The sequence below is a fragment of the Scleropages formosus genome, chromosome 25 (assembly GCF_900964775.1).
Source record: "Scleropages formosus chromosome 25, fSclFor1.1, whole genome shotgun sequence".
Taxonomy (NCBI): Eukaryota; Metazoa; Chordata; class Actinopteri; order Osteoglossiformes; family Osteoglossidae; genus Scleropages; species Scleropages formosus.
In genome coordinates, this window is record NC_041830.1 from 6,705,051 (window position 1) to 6,725,095 (window position 20,045).

At 51.8% G+C, this 20,045-nt stretch overlaps 1 protein-coding gene across 5 annotated transcripts in view; it reads left to right on the top strand.

Moving 5' to 3' along the window:
• cux1a (cut-like homeobox 1a) overlaps positions 1-20,045 on the top strand; it is a 147,744-nt gene that overhangs the window by 42,340 nt on the left and 85,359 nt on the right. The window lies entirely within an intron of this gene.

The window sequence follows — 20,045 nt, forward strand, 5'->3', positions numbered from 1 at the left end:
TTGACTTGTGTAGGGGAGAGAGTAATATTTGGACCCTCGGTGTCACCTTTGGACTCTGACTCCCAGACCACAAGAGAAACGCTATATGACGGTGTAAGGACATTCATGCAATAGAAGCTGTTCGATCTGATTTAAATTGTTTAAATACTTTAGTGGTATAGTGCATAGTGCTGTTGGCCTCAAAACACCTGGGCTGCTTGGATGTAGGGTGTTCAAATCCTGCTCATTCTGTGTGGAATTTGCACGTTGGCCCTGTGCCTGTGTGGGTTTCCTCCCGGTGCTCTGGTTTCCCCCCACCCTCAGAAGAACTTCAGGGTAATTGGCTATTTTAAATGGCTCTTGGTCTGTGGACGAGCGAGCGTGCGTGCACGCGCCTTTGTGGCCCTCTTGCAATGGACTGGTGTCCTGTTCTGGGTGTACTGATTTTGGATCGACTCCTGAGCACCACCCCCCCGACCAGGACAAGGGTTATACAAAGTGAAAGTGAGTTAATATTTCAGGTTTATACATTTTATTTCTAAAAGAATATTATTCAGTCTGTTTCAGTAAGTGGTTGAGATTGTCGATGTTGCCCGAAGTAGAAGACTAACATCTGTGTGCGAGTACAGAATCTGGTGTGGATGTGAAATGACTGCATTATTTGGGAAAACATGCTGTAGTACTCAATAATGAGCCAATTGTATAAAAAAAGGTATATTTTTTTCCATAGCGGACGTAGCAGATTTTATGGTGCGGGTCTCCGATGTACGAGGGGAAAGGCGGATTGCAGTATTGCATCCAGGTCTTCATCGGTGCCAGCACATCAGCATCTCTAACATCTGTTCATCTCCATGGTCCTTTTCATTTATGATGTCTTTTACAGATGTTACCTTTGCTTCTTTTATTACTCTTTTTTTTTTTTTTTTTTTTTTTTTTTTCCCCTCCCTCCCCCCTGCTAAAAACTGCTACTGCGGGGGTAATTGTGAGATTTGTTTGCAAATTGCCTCCTAAAAAAAGCCCAAGAAGTGAATGCTCTCCAAGGCCTCAGTAGAGCTTTAGGGTGTGAAGCACCATGCTGCGCTCAGAGGCAGCCGGTGACATCCGGAGAAATTAACAAAAGCTTTTGTAAACAGCGCCCGAGATAAAATGTTAGAAGTGAAGTTTCAAAACTATTTCTTTTGCCGTTTCCGTTTTTGTCTGAGAAGAAGCCGATTTATTTCCACTCTTTATAAAAAAAAAAAAAAAAAAAAAGACTTCAAATACTTGAGGCAAATGTGCACAAAACATAAGCTTCTAATGTAGTTATGGTGACAAGGTTGGTTTTTTTTCCCTCCTTTTTTTGCTTGCGATGTGAAACCTTCCTTGAGTTTCCAGGGGAGATCAAAAACCGAATTGAGCTGTAATCCACTTGTAGATATTTTGAAACGACACATTGTCTGCAGGAGAATGAGCTTCTGCTCGGGAAATACATACAGGTGAGTTTACCGGTGTTTTATAGACGTACGCTGACTAGAGGGGCTAGAGGGCCTAGTCTCCCATGCGGAAGATGGACGAGTGGAGCGACGGAGGATCGTTCGACTTAAAGGCGGCCGTCCCAGGGCAGAGGCCTTCTGGCGAAGCCTGATGCTTTTCATCGCGGATGTGCAAGGGACACATGCGGCTCAAAACCTGGTTTATAAAAAAAAAAAAAAAAGAGTCAAGTTGGTGCTAAATGAGCTTCTCCTTCAGCTGCGGTAGCACAGCCGCCAGCAGGGTGGGGCCCACATTTTTCACAGATGTAACCGAGGAAGCGGCGCTTGCCCTTCAAATGGTGCAAAGTTAGACTTTTTTTTTTTAAATTTAACTTAGAGGTTTATCATTTTTTTAAACGTATCAATGAATGGCTGCGTAGCGCCGGGTCGCAGCACCGCGGACAGGCGCGACACACACGGGAGTCGCCGCAAATGCACGCAGACGCGTAGTGAAGTACGAGGGCATTCCGTTTATGGCTTCTTCGGAATAAGCAAATAAACACGCGGACGAAAATATGCGTCCCACAGGGCGTTCGGAAATGGGCCTTTCTGCGGAAACCGGCTGGCGTGCGGCGCTCGTTCCAAGCCTGATAAAACCCCGAACTCTCGCGGTGGCGTGCGTCGCGCCGATGGGGCATCCGCGGACTCCTCCTCTTCCTCCTCCCGTACAGTCTTCAGGCCGCGAAGAAGTGGACGTAAAAATGGCTCTGTCTGGTCACGGAGTCCATTGCCGTCCGCCGTCCCCTCCAACCCTCCCTTTTCTCTTTTTTTTTCCCCTTCTTTTTCTTCACAAATTCTTTGCGAGTTAGCGCTCCCTAAGAGTGTCGATGAATAAATGGAAAATAAAAACCTGTTTTGTCTCCGGCTCCCCCAATAAATCAGCCTTCCTTTCCATTTAAAACGTCCAGGGCTGCAATTTATGTTTGAGCTTAATAACCCGTTACTAAATTAATCGTGCTGGGGTTTTGGCTGGGAGGCTCTGTTCCCGGGGATTCTGTGAACTCCGTTAAAAAAAAATGATCTGGCCGCCTCTGCCCAGAATTCAAGGTACAAAACATCAAGGGGTTCCGGCAGAGGGGAGGAAATTTCATCCTCTGTCGCTCCGAGCTGGAAATCTACCTTAATTACTGGCACTGTCTGTGGCTCGGAGTAAGGCGCTCGCCGCGTCGTTTCATCTCGCTCCTCTGTGAAGGAGCCGTCGCCGCTCTCTTTGCTCCCTCTCCGCTGCCGCTCAGCTGCTTTCTAACGCTTTGTCATCGGGCGCCGTGCCTCCATTGTAGCGGAAACCTCATTGGTGCGCGCCGCCCCGCAGCTAGGAATTTCTCTAGGAGCGTGGGCTGCTTTTGGCGCATCTTGTTGTGCGGGTTCGCTAGACCCTCCAACGTTCTGCTTTAGTTAAGAGGTGCATGTGAGAATTTGAGGCTTTGGGGAGGCACTGAGTGTATGTGTGTGTTTTCCGGCCCCTGTGGTGGTCTTTCCGTTGGTCCGTCGCTCTCCGGTTTTTCTCTTGCGTTGATGACTCGAGGTACGGCTCCGATCATCGTTTCCATTTGTTGGCTGGGACAAAGTGTCCTACGGGACGTTCTCGGCGGGTGGCTTTCGCGCATCCCTCCCGACGCGGCGCGCTCGTTTACGTACAGTAAAACCCGACTCTGCCTTTGGGCGGCACGCCGCGGCACCGCTCTCCCTATAGTTTGCCTTCCATGTGTTGGGACTGTGGTCGGGCAGCAGGTGGCGTAGTGGTTAGAGCTGCCACCTGTGCAGCTGAAGTACTGAAGTTTGAATCCTTGCTATTGTACCCTTGAACAAGGGATGTGAATTGGTCCGGTCGAAATGTCCCAGCTGTCAAAATGGGTAAACGACCGTAAATACGGAGCGGTACAGCGGCACAGCAAGTAGTGCTGCTGTCTCTCAGCGCCCGGGTGACGCGAAAGGACATGAGTTTGATCCCTGCTCGGTCTGTGTGGAGTTTGCATGTTCTCCCTGTGTCTGCATGGGTTTCTTCTGGGTGCTCTGGTTTCCTCCCACACTCCAAAGACATGCTGCTCAGGTTCCCCGTGAGTGAGTGTGTGTGTTCCACTGATGTATAGATGAGTGACCCAGTGTAAGTCACCACAGTGGATAAGGTGTGTGGACTGATAACACTACGTAGAGTTCATTGGAAGTGGCTTTGGAGAAGTGTCTGCTAAATAAATAAATGTAAATAGTTTAACATCGGGTATTAGTTTGGTTAACATCATAATTAAATAAATGTAACTAATGGAATTGGGGTGGAGGAATCCAGGAGGTCTCTGCTGTCCCCATGCCTCCGTTTGGGGAAGACTCAACCAGAGAGGATCTTGGTCTTCAAGGAATGCAGAACTGTTTCAGATTTTAATTTATATTTCAGCTAGATGCATAAAGAATAATTCTACTTGTCCAGGTGTTAGGCATCCTTTCCAAAGTCGGTTATAATGTACAAACCTGATTCATTTTCTTTTTAAGGTATCTGTCAGTTCTGCTCTAATTCTTGCGCTCGAAGATACTTACTGTATAACGTTTACGACTGAAGGTGCCCTAAGTATTAAATAGGTGCCGTCATTTGTTCCCACGACTGTCAGGTGCCATGAGCCGGCATTGGATCTCACCTCCGTGGGCTGCCCAATCTGTGCAAACGAAAAGTGTTTACAACTGTTTAAAATGGTTCCTTTTTGCAGAGTGAGGTGTTGGCCGTGGATACTGGAGGTGCGGGAGGTACCCGGTAGAGGAGGCTGCATTCAGAGCCCTCTTTCCTGAGGAAATGGGGTGTTTTTTTTTTTTTTTTTTTTTTCCTGGGGGGGGCACATACACACTATGTGCCTGTTTTCTACAGCACTTCTCCAGCTTTCTCCCAACACGCTTCCACCCGGAGCGACAGCAGTAAGGGGGGGGGGACTCGTGTCACCCCCCTTCGACCCAAGCCTTCCGCAGGCCTCTCCGGCCCACCCTCCTCTGGGCGCCTGCGACGTAAAAGATGAGCGGCTCAAAGGCGGTGACGTGCGGCGGCGGCAGCGAGGGATTTCCGAAGCTGCCAGGGCAAATCAGGGAGAGCAGCGAAATGAGCGGTCCTGACAAAGTGAATATAGTAATTAGGGCTGATCCGCTGGCACGGCGCCCACTCTGGCTGACTGGCGTCTCGCACAGTTAATTATAGCTCTGTTTAATGCGACGTGGGGATATTTACCAGCGAGACAGTGAGAAAATCCAGTGCGGATGCTTCGCCGAAATGGGTTGCTGATTTAAGAGCCATTTTCCTTGTAATCTCTTCTGACTCAGGAATTTTTTTTTTTTGGAGGAGGATCACGGAGCGAATCTGACTCCAGTGGCTCCTGCGGGGCTCAGCAGGGGGTGGGTGGTGCAGCCAGGTAGCGGCTGAATCATTCCTCACCCAGATGCGGTCCGTGACACCTTTTTAACTGCTTCTTTATTTTATCCAGCCTTTGTTTGCGGAGACGGCCTCTAGAACACAGTAACGCGGGGCAAATCTGCACGTAAATGGACCCCGCTTTCAGCGATGGCATCTCGGCGGTTAACCGGGACACGGTGACCATTGAGGAGCCTTTGGGAAGTTAGACCTGCTGCCGTCACCTCCGCTTCGCAGTCCTTCTCCCTTCTCCTTTGTGCGTGGAGAAGAAAGTGACTCCCACGCCCGGCTCGAGCCGCATTGGGGCCGTGGCGCTGGGCTCCCGTAAGGGCTGAAAGGGAACGGCGATGGCGCCGATAGGCAGCCCCTCCAGGGAGGGCTCCCACGAAGCCCCGGTTGGGTTCTCGCATTTCCGACGCTCGCCGGCACGCCCCCCGAACACACTTTTCCTATTGATCCGTACTGGCTGTTACTTTAAGCCCTTCCTTTTCAAAGGAATGTCCTTGATTTCTCAACAGCTCTTTGTAAAAGCAGGATGCTTTCATACATGCCCAGTACTCTTGTTTTTGTGTGCATGTGAATTAAAAAAAAAAGCTGTACCTAGAAACCACTCAAGTATGTGCCTCTCTTCTGAATGCCCCCATTGTCTCGCTGCTGTAATTACCCATAAAGCCTTGCATTGTCGTGGAAAAAAAAAATGATTTAGTTCTGTGTCAGGTGTTTTAGGGTCTGTAAAACACCTCTGTCAGCATCTGGGAGGCTGCAGTGTTTTCCCAATAAGGCTCAAGCAGCCCTTTATGGGTTTCGTATATTAACATGTTGCCGTAGATGTAAGCATCACCAGTCACTTAGAAAAGTAGAGAGAAAAGTGTGGATCAGAGGCTAATGCATAATTCAGCGTGCAAGGGAATGCTGCTGGCACCGAGTCGGGCAGATGAGGTTATGCACTATATATATATATAGTCTCTGATATTCAGAGGCTGTCCAAGTCGATGATGTTGTAAAAGGGCAGGAACTGGATATTTAATACTTTAGTGTAATGAAGGCGAGGGGCTTATGGCCCCTTGGCACTCTGGAGGCGCTGACCCCTGAACCACAGCAGAATCAGAAGCGGGGAGGCAAGTCTGAGCACCCGCCCCCACGAGTTTGGGGGGGGGGGGCGCCCCTGCTGTCGACCTGACCCAACCCGACCCGTGGGCCTCCTACCTAATGGTATTTTACGTCCCCTCCGCCGAGGCCGCAGTTGGCGTGGGACAGCTCCGCTCGCATCGGCGTGATGCCGTTTGCTGTGGGAATACCCCAGGCCGATGCGTTTCGGTGGTTTGAGCCGGCTTGTTGAACACGCTGGTGCGGCGCATGTCTGCCTGCAGGACCGGCTCGATCGGGGCCGCCGACGTGGGCTTCGCCGCAAAGCAGAAGTGACGAGCCCTGAACGGGAGCCATATCCTCCTCCTCTGAGTTTCGTGATTAGCTGCGTTTCCAGAAGAGCTCCCGAAGACGGGCCATCAGGGGCTTTCCTACACCGCGTCCCATCGCTGCGTGCCGCTAATTAGCCGAGAGAACGGGCCCTATAGCGGCGCAAAAACTGAAATGACGTAGTCCTGCCTTGCGATTCGAAAATTACAGGAGCCGCGGTTGTACGTTGTAGAATGTAGTTTAATAAGCGGCTGATTCATACCTGACAAAACGGATAAATCTATCCAGATGTCCTCAACTAAGGAGCCGAAGCCCTTTTTCGCAGCTGGGGCCGGCGACCCTGCATCATATTTAAAGAGTTCCGCAGGTCCATTTTGGGTTTTTTTTTTTCATGCAATATTTCCCCCCATAAGCTGAAGAGGATTAGTTGGCACAATTGGTATCTAAGGCCACCGAAGGCTGCAACCTTACTAAATCAGATTTTTAAAGATTTTTACTTCCAGGGGACTGTGTGTATTGCCTAATTTGCTTAGCCCCTTTGGAACAGTTGGGGTCAAGGTCCCCGTGCAAGGAGCCATACGTTCCCACGTTGATTTATCGGCAAACGCGACGACGTTTTGGATGTCCGGAGCCTTTTGTTGAGCTTCCTGTATATGTGGTTCTTCATCCGGTCGGCGGTGTAGGGTTACTGCGCACCGAGTAAAGCCGAAGTGCTGGATGCACCACGAGGACTACCAGCAGCGGTGTCTTTCTCCGTGCTGTCGACAAGGATGCTCCATTTTGAACTCTTATTGAGCCGACGGCTCGGGTGTTCGCGTCCCGTGCGGCGCTTGTGCCCGATGGTCACGAAGAGTGCAGCCGTGAAGCGAGACTCTTGGGAGCGAACCTCCCCCCCCACCCCAGGCTGCACACCAAGCCGCTCCGTCATCGGTCTTCCTGCATCGGCGCTTGAGACGGCAGATCATCGGAGACGGCGCGTACCTGAGCGCTCCACCCCCAACCCAGGGTTAGAGTGGGATGGCCAGAGTGGCATTCGAATGGTAGATGTCCGTCGCAGCGAAAACACAAAGGACAGGCATACGCCGGCTCCATTTTCTACTTAGTGGCAAGAGAAAGCTGTATTATTTTTGGCGAGCTGTGATGGTTTTTTTTTTTTTTTTTTTTTCCTCGCCGATGTCTTTACCCCTTCATTCATTGCAAATGCATGCTCGCTGCGTAACCGGCTGCGTGCGGTTGTTAGGTGCAGCTGTGCCCGAGCTGACGTCGGCGTCGCGGCCCAAGTTCCGCGACGGGCTCCGCTCGCACCGAGGGCCCGGACGTGGCGAGCGGGGCGGAGAGGCGCCGGTGCGTTGCGCGACACCCGTGTGCGTCCCTGATCTCGGTGGGTGGGCGACGTTGCGGATCGGGTGTCGGCCGCCGGTGTGGGAAGCAACCCGGGGGAGGCGACAGCAGCCCTCTGTTTACACGGTGTCCGCTTACGCCCAGTCAACGGCGGCCTCGGCCTTCCTGCTTTCATCACTGTGGCCCTCGCGGGCTGCCGTCAGCACAAAGCTTGCGCTGCGGGGGATTCTCAAGTGGCCCCGACCCCCACCTCCTCCAGCCCCGAGCTCGCCTTCGCACGCTTGTTGACCGACGGAGCCCCCCGAGAGGACTCGAGCCTCCCGTCGGACAGCCCGGTCGCACCCCGGACCCCCCCAGCGGTCAAGTGGGCGGCAGCCTGACTCTGTGGGCTAATTCTTCTGTAATCCCCTTTGCAGTGTTGTGTAAATGATCTTATGTTGTTTAGCGCATGGATGCCGGAGGAGCGCGTTGAGGCTGTTGGGCGTGAAGTCGAGAGGACCTCGGGCACGTCTCTGCGAACAAACGAATTGAAACGATGTCCTCGTAGAGTTAAAACGCCACTCTTCTCGGCTCGCGCGGCCGTGGCGCTCGCTTGTATGACTCCGCGTAGATCTGTTCCCCAGCGGAATGTCTCCGCCTCGTAGTTCAAGGTCAGAGCGAGCGGCAGCTGTAAACGGAGTTTGCGAGGAGCGCCGCTCCCCAGTCAGCTAATGAAAAAGGGAAGGAGGAGGAAAAAAAAAAAAAAAAAAACCTTCTCCGCTTCTGTGAGGTGAGGAATAAAGCATCCAGTTGTTATAATTTGAAATATTTCAGGGTCTCCAGTGAAGTCAGGAGTTCTGAGCTCATCAGAACTACTTGCCGGAGTGTATTGTATGGAAGAAACACTTAATAGACCCCTCTTACATACTGGTAATTTTTTTGACAGAGTAATTTAATGCCCTTCAGTTCATTGACAACATGGTAGTGTTGTACATAAATGAAACGGGTATGCTGCTATCAGAAGGCTCCCGTCAAGCCGCCGCCGCTCCCATCCGCTCAAAAGGGAGGAGAAATGAGTGCAGCGAAGGTAAACTGGAGGCTCCCTGCCCCCCCCCCCCCCCCCCGTGTCCCTGGCAGGTTGCCCCAGACCTCCAGCGTATCTGCTGCTCCTGGGTCGAGCGTACGTCGTAAGACCGGATGCCTCTATGGTGCCGGTGTTTCGGGGCCGACCTGTATCTGTCGCCGATCTGCTTACCGCCGTGTCCGCGACCCGCGATCGATCGCGGCGAGGCCGCGGCGGAACCGAGGACCGTCCGTATTTTTAGCTCGCGGGGGAAAGGCGCGTGACTCGCCGAGGACGGTTCGCTCGTGGCCTCGAAAAACTTCGACTTTGCTGAGCGCGGTGACTTGCAGGGCGTTATTATGAATGATAATATTGTGTGCGATTGCGGGCACGCCGCTGCTGATTCGGGATTTTCCGCCGAGGGCCCTGCGGGTTGCTCACCTGCGGCGGCGGTCTCTGCCGGTCTGCCCAAACACAGCTTCCCCCTCCCCCCCCCGTGATCGTGCCACGCGGACCTGGGAGTTCACTCAGAAATGGAGCCTTAACGGGCAAAATGGCAACGCCAACGAAATGAAATGCTTATGGGACCAAATTCTTCCGAAGAGCAACACGATTGCTTTTTGATTTTGCAAAACAGATTTTGTGCTCGCAGTTGAACTATGGCTGTTTTCTTTTTTTCGGTGATTTTGTGAATTTTTTTTTCCTTTTTTCTTTTTAAACGCTGACGGTGCAGTATGCCGTTGTTTCACTTTGCGATTAAAAAGCACGGTTGACTATGTCAGCCGGTATGGAAATACATACGGCATCGTTTTGTTCCCTCCGTAAACATGTCTGCGTGGCATCCGGGGTCCTCCTCTGTCCAAGAGTGTACGTAAGGGTGGTGCAACCTGCGCGCAAGAACGCTCAAGCGCGGCCTCCTCCGAGCATGAGGTCCAGGAGCCAAACCGCGGCGTTCGAACCCGACGCTACCCCCACCCCCCCGAGGCTGAAAGGAGGTCCGCTCGTAGGACACGCTCGCTTGCGCACCTGTGCTTTCGCAACGCCGTCGACGCGTTCGTGCCGCGTCCGCTGGCCCGGAAAGGGCACGCTCGCGCGCGTCTTTCTCCGTCCCTCCGTGCGCTCGCGCCTCTCTCTGCGCGTCTCCTCGGCCGGCTCCTCCGTTTCTCATTACTCCCGGGATGAGTCACTGTCTGCGAATGCAGCCGTCCACGGACCCAAGAAATGACGCTAATGTGTTTACGCTGTTTGTTCCCCCAAATTACGGCGGAGCAACACAACCTTCTAATGGAGTCCATGGCTTTGTCCGACCCATCGTTCGCCCCCGAAACAAACCCCTCCCCACACACACACACACACACACACACACAATCCTCAGCTTGTTAGGTTTCTCAGGGTGTCTGTATCTGTGTGCGTGTGACATTTACACGTTGGTGTGGCGTCGATAAATTTTACGATAGTCAGGTCTTTAAGGACACGACGCTTTCGTGAAACTTTTCTTTCAGAACATGAGACCATTAAAAAAAATTGCCACCGAGAAGATGGTGCCAACAGCTCTGGTTACTGGTAAACTTGCTTGTCAGGTTTTAAATCCAGTTTTTTTTTTTTTTTTTTCCTTTCTCTAAAGTGAGACACAAGGTTAGGCTTTTGTGCCAGGAATACGACCGGTTCTGTCTGGCGGTCCCTCCTCTCCTCAAAAGTGAGTAAATTTAACCTCCATCGAGATCCTGGCTGCAAGAACCCTATTTCTGGCTGCTGGGGAATATTTACACAATTTCCCATAAACGTACCTCAGGTATTTTTACTTAAAATATGTTTTGATTTCCTCCCCAAGCGGTTCTTTTTTTACCGTTTTAATGCTTTTTAAACGTCGGGCCGTTTGGTGAGCGAGGGCCGAAGGCTGGCCGGGACACCTCGGCCTGGAGAACGGGCTTTCGGAGGTCTCGACCCCCCGACCCCCCCCCCCCCCCATCAGGAGCTCCGGCTTTTCCTTTGTTAATATTTGACATCCGGACACGGCACCTGTTTTAATTGCCCGGGGGGGGGGGGCGGCTGCCAAGGAAAATAGACGGGGCCGCAAATGTCTCGGTGACCCGGCGTTTAGAATCAGATTTTGCCAAGTCGTTTCGATAAGGACTTTGGAAGGTTGTGGTTTTTACTCTTGAACAGCTCCTAGCTGCTGATTAAACATTAAACAGTCACATTTATTTATTTACCTCCCTGCCCCCCCCCCCCCCCCCCCCCCCCGGGCCCTCCCGCTCGTGTTTCCAGGTCCCCGTGCGTCTAAAGGACGGGCGAACGGCGGACTGCGCTGTGCTTCCCCTGCCGCCTGCTGCTAATGCCTCGATTCTCAATGCCGATTTGAAATTATGAATAGCCGATGGTTTAAATTGATGTTTTATGTTGAACGTTGGCTGTAATTCGTCCTCTGAGAATAGAGGTACCGAGAAACAGATGGGTTTTTCGCAGTAACAAATTGCTGTGTATATATAGTCTTGGCACTGAGCTGACTTCACCTTCATTGGTGGGAGCCTGCTGAGAGCAAGGCTGCGCGTGCATATGTGTGTGTGCGTGCGTGCGTTTTTGTGTGTGTGTGTGTGTGTGTGTGTGTGTGTGTGTGTGTGTTGAGATCGGGGCGTGAGTTAGAAGGGAATTTTCCAGTTGAAGATCCCAAATCATCTCTCCTCTTTTTCTTCCAGGGATGGGCGATGGGACTTATTCCATAATTTATATGGAAGCTTGAAGGAGGGACGGCGAACATCATTTTTAGCCAACGGGCCGTGAAGTTCGGTCTCTTTCCGGGAATTCTGCTCCTCTCGTCTCTGTCCCGCGCACGGCCCGTCGCATCTGCGTTTACGTTCCGCTAACCGTGCCGCGTTCCCTGCTCCCTCGCATCCGCTCCCTCTTCCCTCCTTCCGCGCCGTGTCCGCCGCCGCTTCCCGGGGCTGCTCCGCAAAGCCTGTCCCCTTTTTTTTTTTTTCCCCTTTTTTTGCACACCTTCTAGAGGAAGCAGCTTGTGTTCCTGGCCATCTCGTGAGCAGCTTCCCCACCAGTGTGCGCGAGGGAGCGAAGTGACATGGCTTCTCCGCCGTAAATATTTCAGCAGCGGCCTGCGTTGGTGGCTTGACGGAAGGCCTCTTCCTGACATCGCTCCCCCCAGCGTCCGCTTTAGACGTTTGCACGACGCGCCCCCCTCCCCCCACGCCGGGGCTCTGCGGCCCGTTGCTCTGTGTTCTTCTGGCCTCCCAGGCCGTCCGTGTCCGCCGCCGCCGCCTTTGTTTGCCTGCTGAACCCCCCCCCCCCCCAACCAGTCTGCCGGTCCAAGAGGTGGAATCGCACCGCTGTGAAATGCGCGTGTTTAGACTGAGCTAATTTTGGCGTCTGAGATCACGTAATGGCTGCCGCCTTCTGATGGAATTACAGGGGAGAAATAATCACATGAAATGCAATACTGGATTTAATGTGTTCACAAGGACTGCAGCTTCTCTCCCCGCTGAAAGATCTTTGAAGTAAAAGTAAACAACTTAACCCCCGCTACCCAGTCTGCCCTTCACACCAGGAAAACAAAAAAAAAAAAAAAAAAAAAGACGCCCGTTATTGGCCTCTTCCGTTCGAGGACCGAACGCAGATCTTTCACGTGTTAATGCCGTTTGCTCGCACGCTCTCGGCCGTAAATAAATAAATTAATAAATAAATCTCGATTGGCCAGAGACTGCTCTCGCCCCACGGGGGGGGGGGGGGGTTGCAGGGGACTGCTCCGCAAAACTTCTATTACATCGTCCACCGCGATCACTCCTGTGCTGATGGGTTTAAATTCACATTGCATTTACTTATTTAGCTGATGCTTTTCTCCAAAGCGGCGTGCAATATTAAGGTATTTTGCAGTTTACCCATTTATACAGCTGGGTACTTTTACTGGAGCAATTTTAGGGTAAGTACCTTGCTCAAGGGTACTGCAGCTGCAGGTGGGATTCAAACCCGTGACCTTTGCGTGCAAGGGCAGCAGCTGTCCCGGGGTTCCGTCTAGAGCGCAGCTACTCCGTGCGCCGGACTGCCTGCGCTCGGACGGTCGTACGTCCGTCTGAAGCTCTTTGTCACGCGCGCCGTACTCCGAGTTGTAAGTCACTTTGGAGTAAAGGCTCCACTAAACGAGTAAATATGACTGTAAATCAATGGCACCTGAGCTCTTCCGTGTCCTAGCTATGGGCATCTTGCTTTCGCTCTTTATTTCCTCCTCTCCTCTCCTCTCTTCCCTGATCTGCATGGCTGCATCGCAGGTTTTGTCCTGCAGCGATCTCTATAAATAGTCCCACCATAGCTGGCTGCCAAGCAGACCTGCTCATCAGAACTAATTGCAGCAGAAAAGTTTTTTTTTTTTTTTTTTTTTTTTTTTTTTTTTTCTCCCCCTCCTCTCCTTTCTCCCTCTTCTCTCTCTACCCCCCCCCCCCCCCAACCTCACATACAGTCCATTTTCTTCACCCTTTTTTTTTTTTCCCCTTGCTTTGCCCAAACCCTTTCATTCTGTCCTCCCGCCTTCAGCCGCACTTTTTAATGCAGAATGCCGTCAGCTGGTACGAGCGCTTTGTTTTTGGCCGGCCGTACCCAGCGGTGTCATAATCCATTATTGCTTTGTGAAGCGAGAGCTCTTCCTGTTGTCACTCTCAAAACGACCTGCTGAGTGTTCATTTTGCTTTTTTATTAAGATTTTTGTAACACCAGGGACTACAGCAGGGAAATTGTCTTGGTGCTTTGAGTTTCTCTCGCTCTGGCCGGGCGATGCTTTCCAGGAGGTTGTTTGTCACGAATCTGCGATGTTCCACGCGGTGAAGGTGAACAAAAGCGGGTTGTCGTCACGCGGCACCCTGCTCAGAATTGCTCTGGGATTTTGAAGCGGCACGGCGGGCGCCGCTTGCGCCGCGCGCCGCCCGAGCCGCGCCTTCGGACATAGGTTCGAATCCAGCTCGGTGTGTTCGGACACGTTCTGCCCATGTTTGTGATCCAGTGCCGTTCACAGAACAAAGCAACGTGTAACCGTGTACATTTATGTATTTTACTGAGGCTTTTATCCAAAGCAACTTGGTGTTGAGCTATTTCCAGTTATTAATTGAATTATGCAGCTATTTTCACTGGAGCAGTTGAGGGTACTTGGTCCTGGTGATCATCTTTCCGGAGTTTTCTTTCCAAAGTTACCAAGAATCCTTCATGACAGCCTGGCATCTGTCACTGTTCTGTCCTTGGCAGCACGGCGGGTTAATATTTACATTAACTTTTATTTATAAGGCTGACGCTTTTCTCTAAAGTGACCGTGTCATTTTACTTAGTGATTTACCCATTTGTAGGGCAGGGCATTTTTTTTTAACGGAATGATTCAGGATGAGTTCCTTGTTCAAGTCAGAGTATGAAACTTGATCTGGGGTATTACAGTAGGAGGTGTGGTTCAATCCAGGGTCCTCTTGAGTGCATGACGGCAACTCTAACCGCTGCACCACCTGCTGGCTTTTTCTTTCACGACAAAACCTATGGGAATGTCACTCGGAGCAGGAATCGGGCCAGGTTTTACTTTACTTCTCCGTGTCTGTTTTTGTGTCTGCAGGTCAGCGAGTGGATTCCTTTCTGGGGCCCTATAATTAATCTTGCCGTCGGGGAGGGAGCGGACAGCCGTGTGGCCCCTTGCTTCTTCAGGCAGGTCCTATTGGGGGTTCCTGCCGGAGCGCTGTGACCCGTTGTGTCTGGTGCATTTTCTAGAGCCACGAATTCATTGCTGGACAACGGTCTGCATCTGGGGCAGATCGGTCGGTCGGTCATTTGGTTGGTTTGGGTGGTTGGGCGGATGGTGGTGGTGATCAGATGACTTTCGTTCACCTCGGTGTCACTGAGCACCCCCCCCCGCCCTTTTCCGGGCCGTTAATTCGCTGCGACGGAGCCCTTGCTCCTCTGCTTGCGCACAACAACCCTTTTACTAGCTCATCTTCTTTCAAGGCTTTCAGATACCGCTCTAGGCTGCGAGAGATTTAGGAAGGCATGGGCAGAGTTAACATTATTCAGTAAAGGGGGGGAAAAAAAAATCAAAATAAAAAGATAAAAGCACTGGATGAATCAGACGTGAAAACAATCTCCCTAGGCCAAGTGGGAGTTAAAAAGCACCGCGTGATGTCCTTCATCAATCACCGCCGCCGAGATTGTTTCGGGAGGGCCGTGGCCTCGGCCAGGCCCGCAGCGAGGAGAGAGGAGACGCCGAGCGGCCCCCTAATTGCCCTGCCCCCCACACTCCAGATGGGGAACACTGTATTAGTTGCACAAGAGCAGCCGAGCGGCGTGTGGACGCCGCCAACTGAGTCTGCGCCATAGGTCCCTGGGGAGGAGGGGCATCCGGGCTCGGCGGACCACTGGAAGATTATTCCGGGATCCATCCCGCTGGCTGCGTCGAGGCAGGTTATACGACAGCTCTGGAAGTCTTTCCAGAGCAGCGTTGCAAAGAAAACCCATTTGCGATGATGGGTGTTGTTGCTGGGGCGGCCTGAAGAAAATGGCACTGGCCGTTCCCCGTGCCAACGAGCAGAGAGCGCCTCTCATCCTTTCTTGTCGCTGGAGCTCCCTGTCATCAGTCATGGCTGCCTGGCCCTCCCTGCGCGGATACGCTGCGCTGTTGTTCGGCCAGCAGAATAATAAGTAGCCTAATACCTTACGACCGTGTCTGTCAGACGGGCCTGGAGTCGCTCTCCGCTGCCCAGGCAGGGTATTAACCCTCTGGCCCTCGGGGATCCTGGTTCCGCACAAATAAAGGCAAAGATTACGTTCATCGTGAATTAGGGCTGCGCTTCGGTAGCCGAAAATGGCAGCGCTTTGCCGCGACCTCCAAGTGTCTCTGCAAGTTAATTTGTGCTGTGATGGGAATGGTGGCGGATGTCATTTCGCACTTTGAAATTTAAGTATCAAATGCAGCCTGCGCGCGGTTTGCGCGGTTTGCATGTTCTCCTTTTGTTCTACAGGGCCTGGTCGGTCCTTCCACCCCAGCAAGAGCGCTGTGCTGCTGTACCTTTGGCCGCTTGGTGGTCCCACGTACAAGAGGTCCAAAATCAAAAACCGAAGCGTTGTTAGTTTCGATTCTGATGTGGCGCAACAACCTCCCCCTGTCCCTCAGAGCTGCTGAATCCCTGTCAACGTTCTAGAACGGTCTCAAAATAGATCTTTCAGATCCACTTCTCTTCTCGGCCGCTTCGTAAAATCACATCGCGACACGTGGCGCGATCATGTATTTTCTCGCTTTCGTAAGCAGCTGCTCGGCGATATTGGACAAACAGGCTTTGCTTCAGTAATTGCGAGTCTGCGTCTAAAGCTCTTTGTGAAATACGGTTCCGAGTTGCATGTCACTTCGGAGAGATGCATTTCATGAATGACTGTCAATGAATAAACAGAAGTGTTTTCTCCATTTTTCTAGTGGGTTTTCTCCCCAACGTGAATATTTTCCAAATGACCATAGTTGTGACTGGTTAAGAGCTCATTTCCAGTAAATGGATCAGTAGTTGTCTGTTCAGTTGATTCCAGTCTGGAGGTGCAGATGCCTCTTGCCCTGAGTAGGTGTGTATGTCATGGGTGATGAGCTCCTCTCCACTTACCTAACTCAAACCCTGCGCTCAGCGAAGGTGCCCAGTCAGAGGAGGCCGAGGTGTGTCTGCAGTAATGCCAGGATTGAGGGTTGGGAAGCGTGCGAGCGTCATGTCGGCCGTAAATTTTTAAACACAGCATTTCTTCTAGAGTGCAGCAGCCATTAAAGATGCATCCTCTGATGTGAAGGAACGCCACAACTAAGAGCCCTGTTGGGGGAGGGGGTTGTTTTTTGCATGGAGCTCTGCAACAATTTAGAGCTACTGTTTTCATGGTTTTATTTAGTTATTGGGTAAAGATGGTGCCTGAGCTGCTTGGCGGACGTGTGGTTGGAATCCAGCGGATGTGTGGAGTTGGCGTGTGTGTGTGTGTGTGTGTGTGTCCTCCCCCCAGGTGTATGCGCCCCCCAGACACACACGGAAAAAGGCACTGGCAGATCACTTCCTTTCCTCCCGTGCCTCGGAAACTATGCAGATGGTCGCTGCGAGTTGGACTTGACTTGGTGGCCCTTCCCTCCGTTAGTTAAGCCATTATATTTGCCTATTAATGTAGCGTGATTTTACAGCAGCTTAGGGGAAGTAGCTTCTAACTGCTTCAGGGCTTCAGTAACGGCGCCTCCAGTGGAGCTTCAACCAGCAGCGTCCGGGGTGTGTGTTCTTACCAAAGTGAGACTTGTCCAAAAGAGCAATTTCCTTTTGGATTCTTTGAGACTAGGAGGAGACTGGAGCCAAGTGCTGAATCTCTTCCTCTCCGAGTTCACCGGGATGCTAGCGTTTATTCTTCCTTCTCTTGTTTCTTATGAGAAACTTCTCTACTGAGTCATTTTTCCCGTCTTTGTGCCCGACCCCAGCCGCACTCCGTAGCCGCTGTGCTTCTGGCCTGCTGCCGGGTCGCAGGGTCGTCTCCTCCGCTTGGTGGGCGTGTCCTGGCCAGTCTGCTAAATTGACTGACATTCATTCCTTCAGCTGTACATCTTACCCTTGTGTGTCTCATCCTTCCTCTTGCTCATCTCCTCCTTTCCATAACTCCTCTAGTCCCTCCTTTTTTGTTCTATATGTTCCTTCCCCTGTCGCTGCTAACCCTTCCCCTTCTCTTTTCTCTCCTTGCGCATCTTGTTCCTCCTTTTGCTCATCCAGTCCCTCCCTTTGCTTCCGTAGACCCTCCCCTTGCACTTTAGCTCCATTCCCTTGTCTGTTCCTTCTCCTCCCTCCTCTTGCTGTTTTCATCACTCTGCTCCATGGTTATGATGTCAGCGGTGGTGCCCCGCAGCCGCTGCCGACCGGAGTTTGCGTGACTTCGTCGCGCGGCGAGGAGCGCGGCATGTTCTGCGGGCGCACGTACATCTCCGTGCCGCTGTCATGTGTCCGTGTGTACCTGAGGACGCGGAAGGCCTTGAGGGCAGCGCTCAAGCTAAGCTGCTTTGCTCGCGCACCACATTAAAAGGCAGTGGGCGGCGGTCAGAAATGACATACAGACATCCTCTGTGCATCGTTGAAAGCGGGGGTAGGTTCGTTATCTCGGCTCGGAAAGGAGGCGCCTGTCTGTGTCCGCGGCCTCCCTGAAAGCCCCTGAGTGAACTACAGTATAAATTGCCTTTTGTTGACTTGGACCGGCCTCCCGTACCACGGTTCTGGAGGTAATTGGCTGAATCGCTTTAGCAGATTCGAGATTTGCGTGTCTTAGAAATGGGACGCAACAGAGCGTACCAGGAGCAGTAAATCAAATAAGAGTAAGTGATGTCTCAGGCAAACGGGTCCTTTAAATATCCCCAGCCCTCCCTTCCTTCTCCACCCCCTTCCTCTGGTCTGCTCTTTGAGAAGGATGCTCTTTGATTGCGGAAGAGAAGCCTTGAAAGATAACCTGCGGGCAAACCACCCCGGAGTTCTGGGCTCCTTTCCAGTGCGGGGAGCTCCCCGGTGTGGGCCAGGGGAAGCCTGCTGTTAACTCCTCGGAGGAGCTATTTATTTACTCCCGCAGCCCGTCTGTTTGCGTAGCCGCTTTATGCCGTTGCATCGCGGCGCGACCTTCCGTGGACTCGGCAGCCCACACGCACGCCGGGGTCCGCGCGGCACCGCGCCTCTGAAAACAGCCCGTTCTCGTTCCCTCACCCACCCAGTTTGTTTTTCTTTTGACACTTCTGCATCGTGCTCCTGTAATTTTCTATAATTCATCGCTCGCTCGTAAATAGGAAGCGACCGTTGCTCCGTCTGTGTCTTGGACGGCGGCTCCCAGTAATCGCATTCGCGAGGAGACTATCTCGGCTTGAATTTGGAAGCTTCGGAGTGATGTTGGCCAGCGGCGCGAGCGTTATGTCGAAACCAGATGTTGAGAGACGTTTCCTCTCCGTCACGTGGAGCTCTGGTTTAGCGCTTACATAAATGTTATCCGCACAGTAGCTGGTGCAGGCGAGGCCCCGGTGTGCTGCAAAAACCCAAATGCGTTCCAGAATCGCAGTAAAAATCTCACAACCGGGGCCGGGGCGGCGTCCCAAGCCGACCGCCGGGACCCCGTCTCCTCTGGTCCTGGTCACCAGGGGCCAGCTGCGGCTTTCGTTGGAGCCCCCACAATAAGTAACGTAGCGCCTGTGTTCGTTTCAGGGTGCGAACCAATGTGCGTTCAATAAAAACGACCGATTTTCCCATCATTTGGTTCCGTGTCAACCCCCAAAAAATGTTCAAGGTACCAGGGGCCCGAGGGCTGTGTGGACAGCGCAATTATTTCACGTGAGAGCTTTCGGCGTCTTGGGACGAGACTTATTCACAGTCGTATTTAATATTGTTTTAACCGCTGTTGAAACGGATCTCGTTCTGCAGTCGGTCATAATCGGATCTTTTCTAGTGGTTGGAAATTGCAGTGTTGCAGTTACTTTACCGTAAGGTTGCGTAAGGAAAGGGTCCATTATTAATGAAGCAAAAGGTCTGAACACAGGCCTGGTGCGTTTGGATAAAAGGCCCCTTACATATATATAGCTTACTTTGTTTTCTTTTTTATTTTTAAGAAAACTGCCCTGGACCAGACCTTGAGGAAATGGAAATTTAATCCCATCCTTTGCCAATAGTGCATAAAGCCGTTCAAAAATAGTTGTTCGAGTTGGCCAAATGTTTCCACTTGACTCTGATCTTTCACAGTGGGATAAACAGTGCTTTTCTGCCTTTTTCTATTTTTTGCGTGAGCACTAATCTGACCATAGATGTCTGAGTCATGCAGTAGGAAACGGGGCAGGACGAGATAAGTAACGGGCGAGCGTAAATGTGGGCCGTCGTCTTCGCCGCATTCCGTGACGGCGCACGCTTGGGCCTCGAGTTTTTCGGAGCACGAGCGCTGCTAAAGGGGGTGTTGCGCTAACTGGGCCCGCTCTTTCCATTCACAAAATGTTTGCGATGTCGGTTGCTTAAACGGAGGTCCATCTTCGTGAGCGGATTGGGTTTCAGCAGAATGACTTTGATTTGTAGCAGGAATGTCGTGGATTCAAGTGCCCAGGGACTGTTGCCCCCCTGTAGAACTGCACCGTTACACTGGAGAAAAGGTTAAATGCTGGTGAAACTGAAGCATTGAGCTATTATAATGGATAAAACTGAGTTGATTTTGTTATTGGTGGGATGATATTAAAATAATGGCGAGAGAGGGTACTATGGCGCATGTAAAGTAAGCTGTTTGTCTGCGCTTCTGTGTGTATCTTTGTGTGTAGCACGACCTGCTCTGTCTACCCTGTCCTGTTGCGATGGCGCCGAGGTTACAGATGGTGACGAATGTTTCCTTTTTCCTTCCGTCC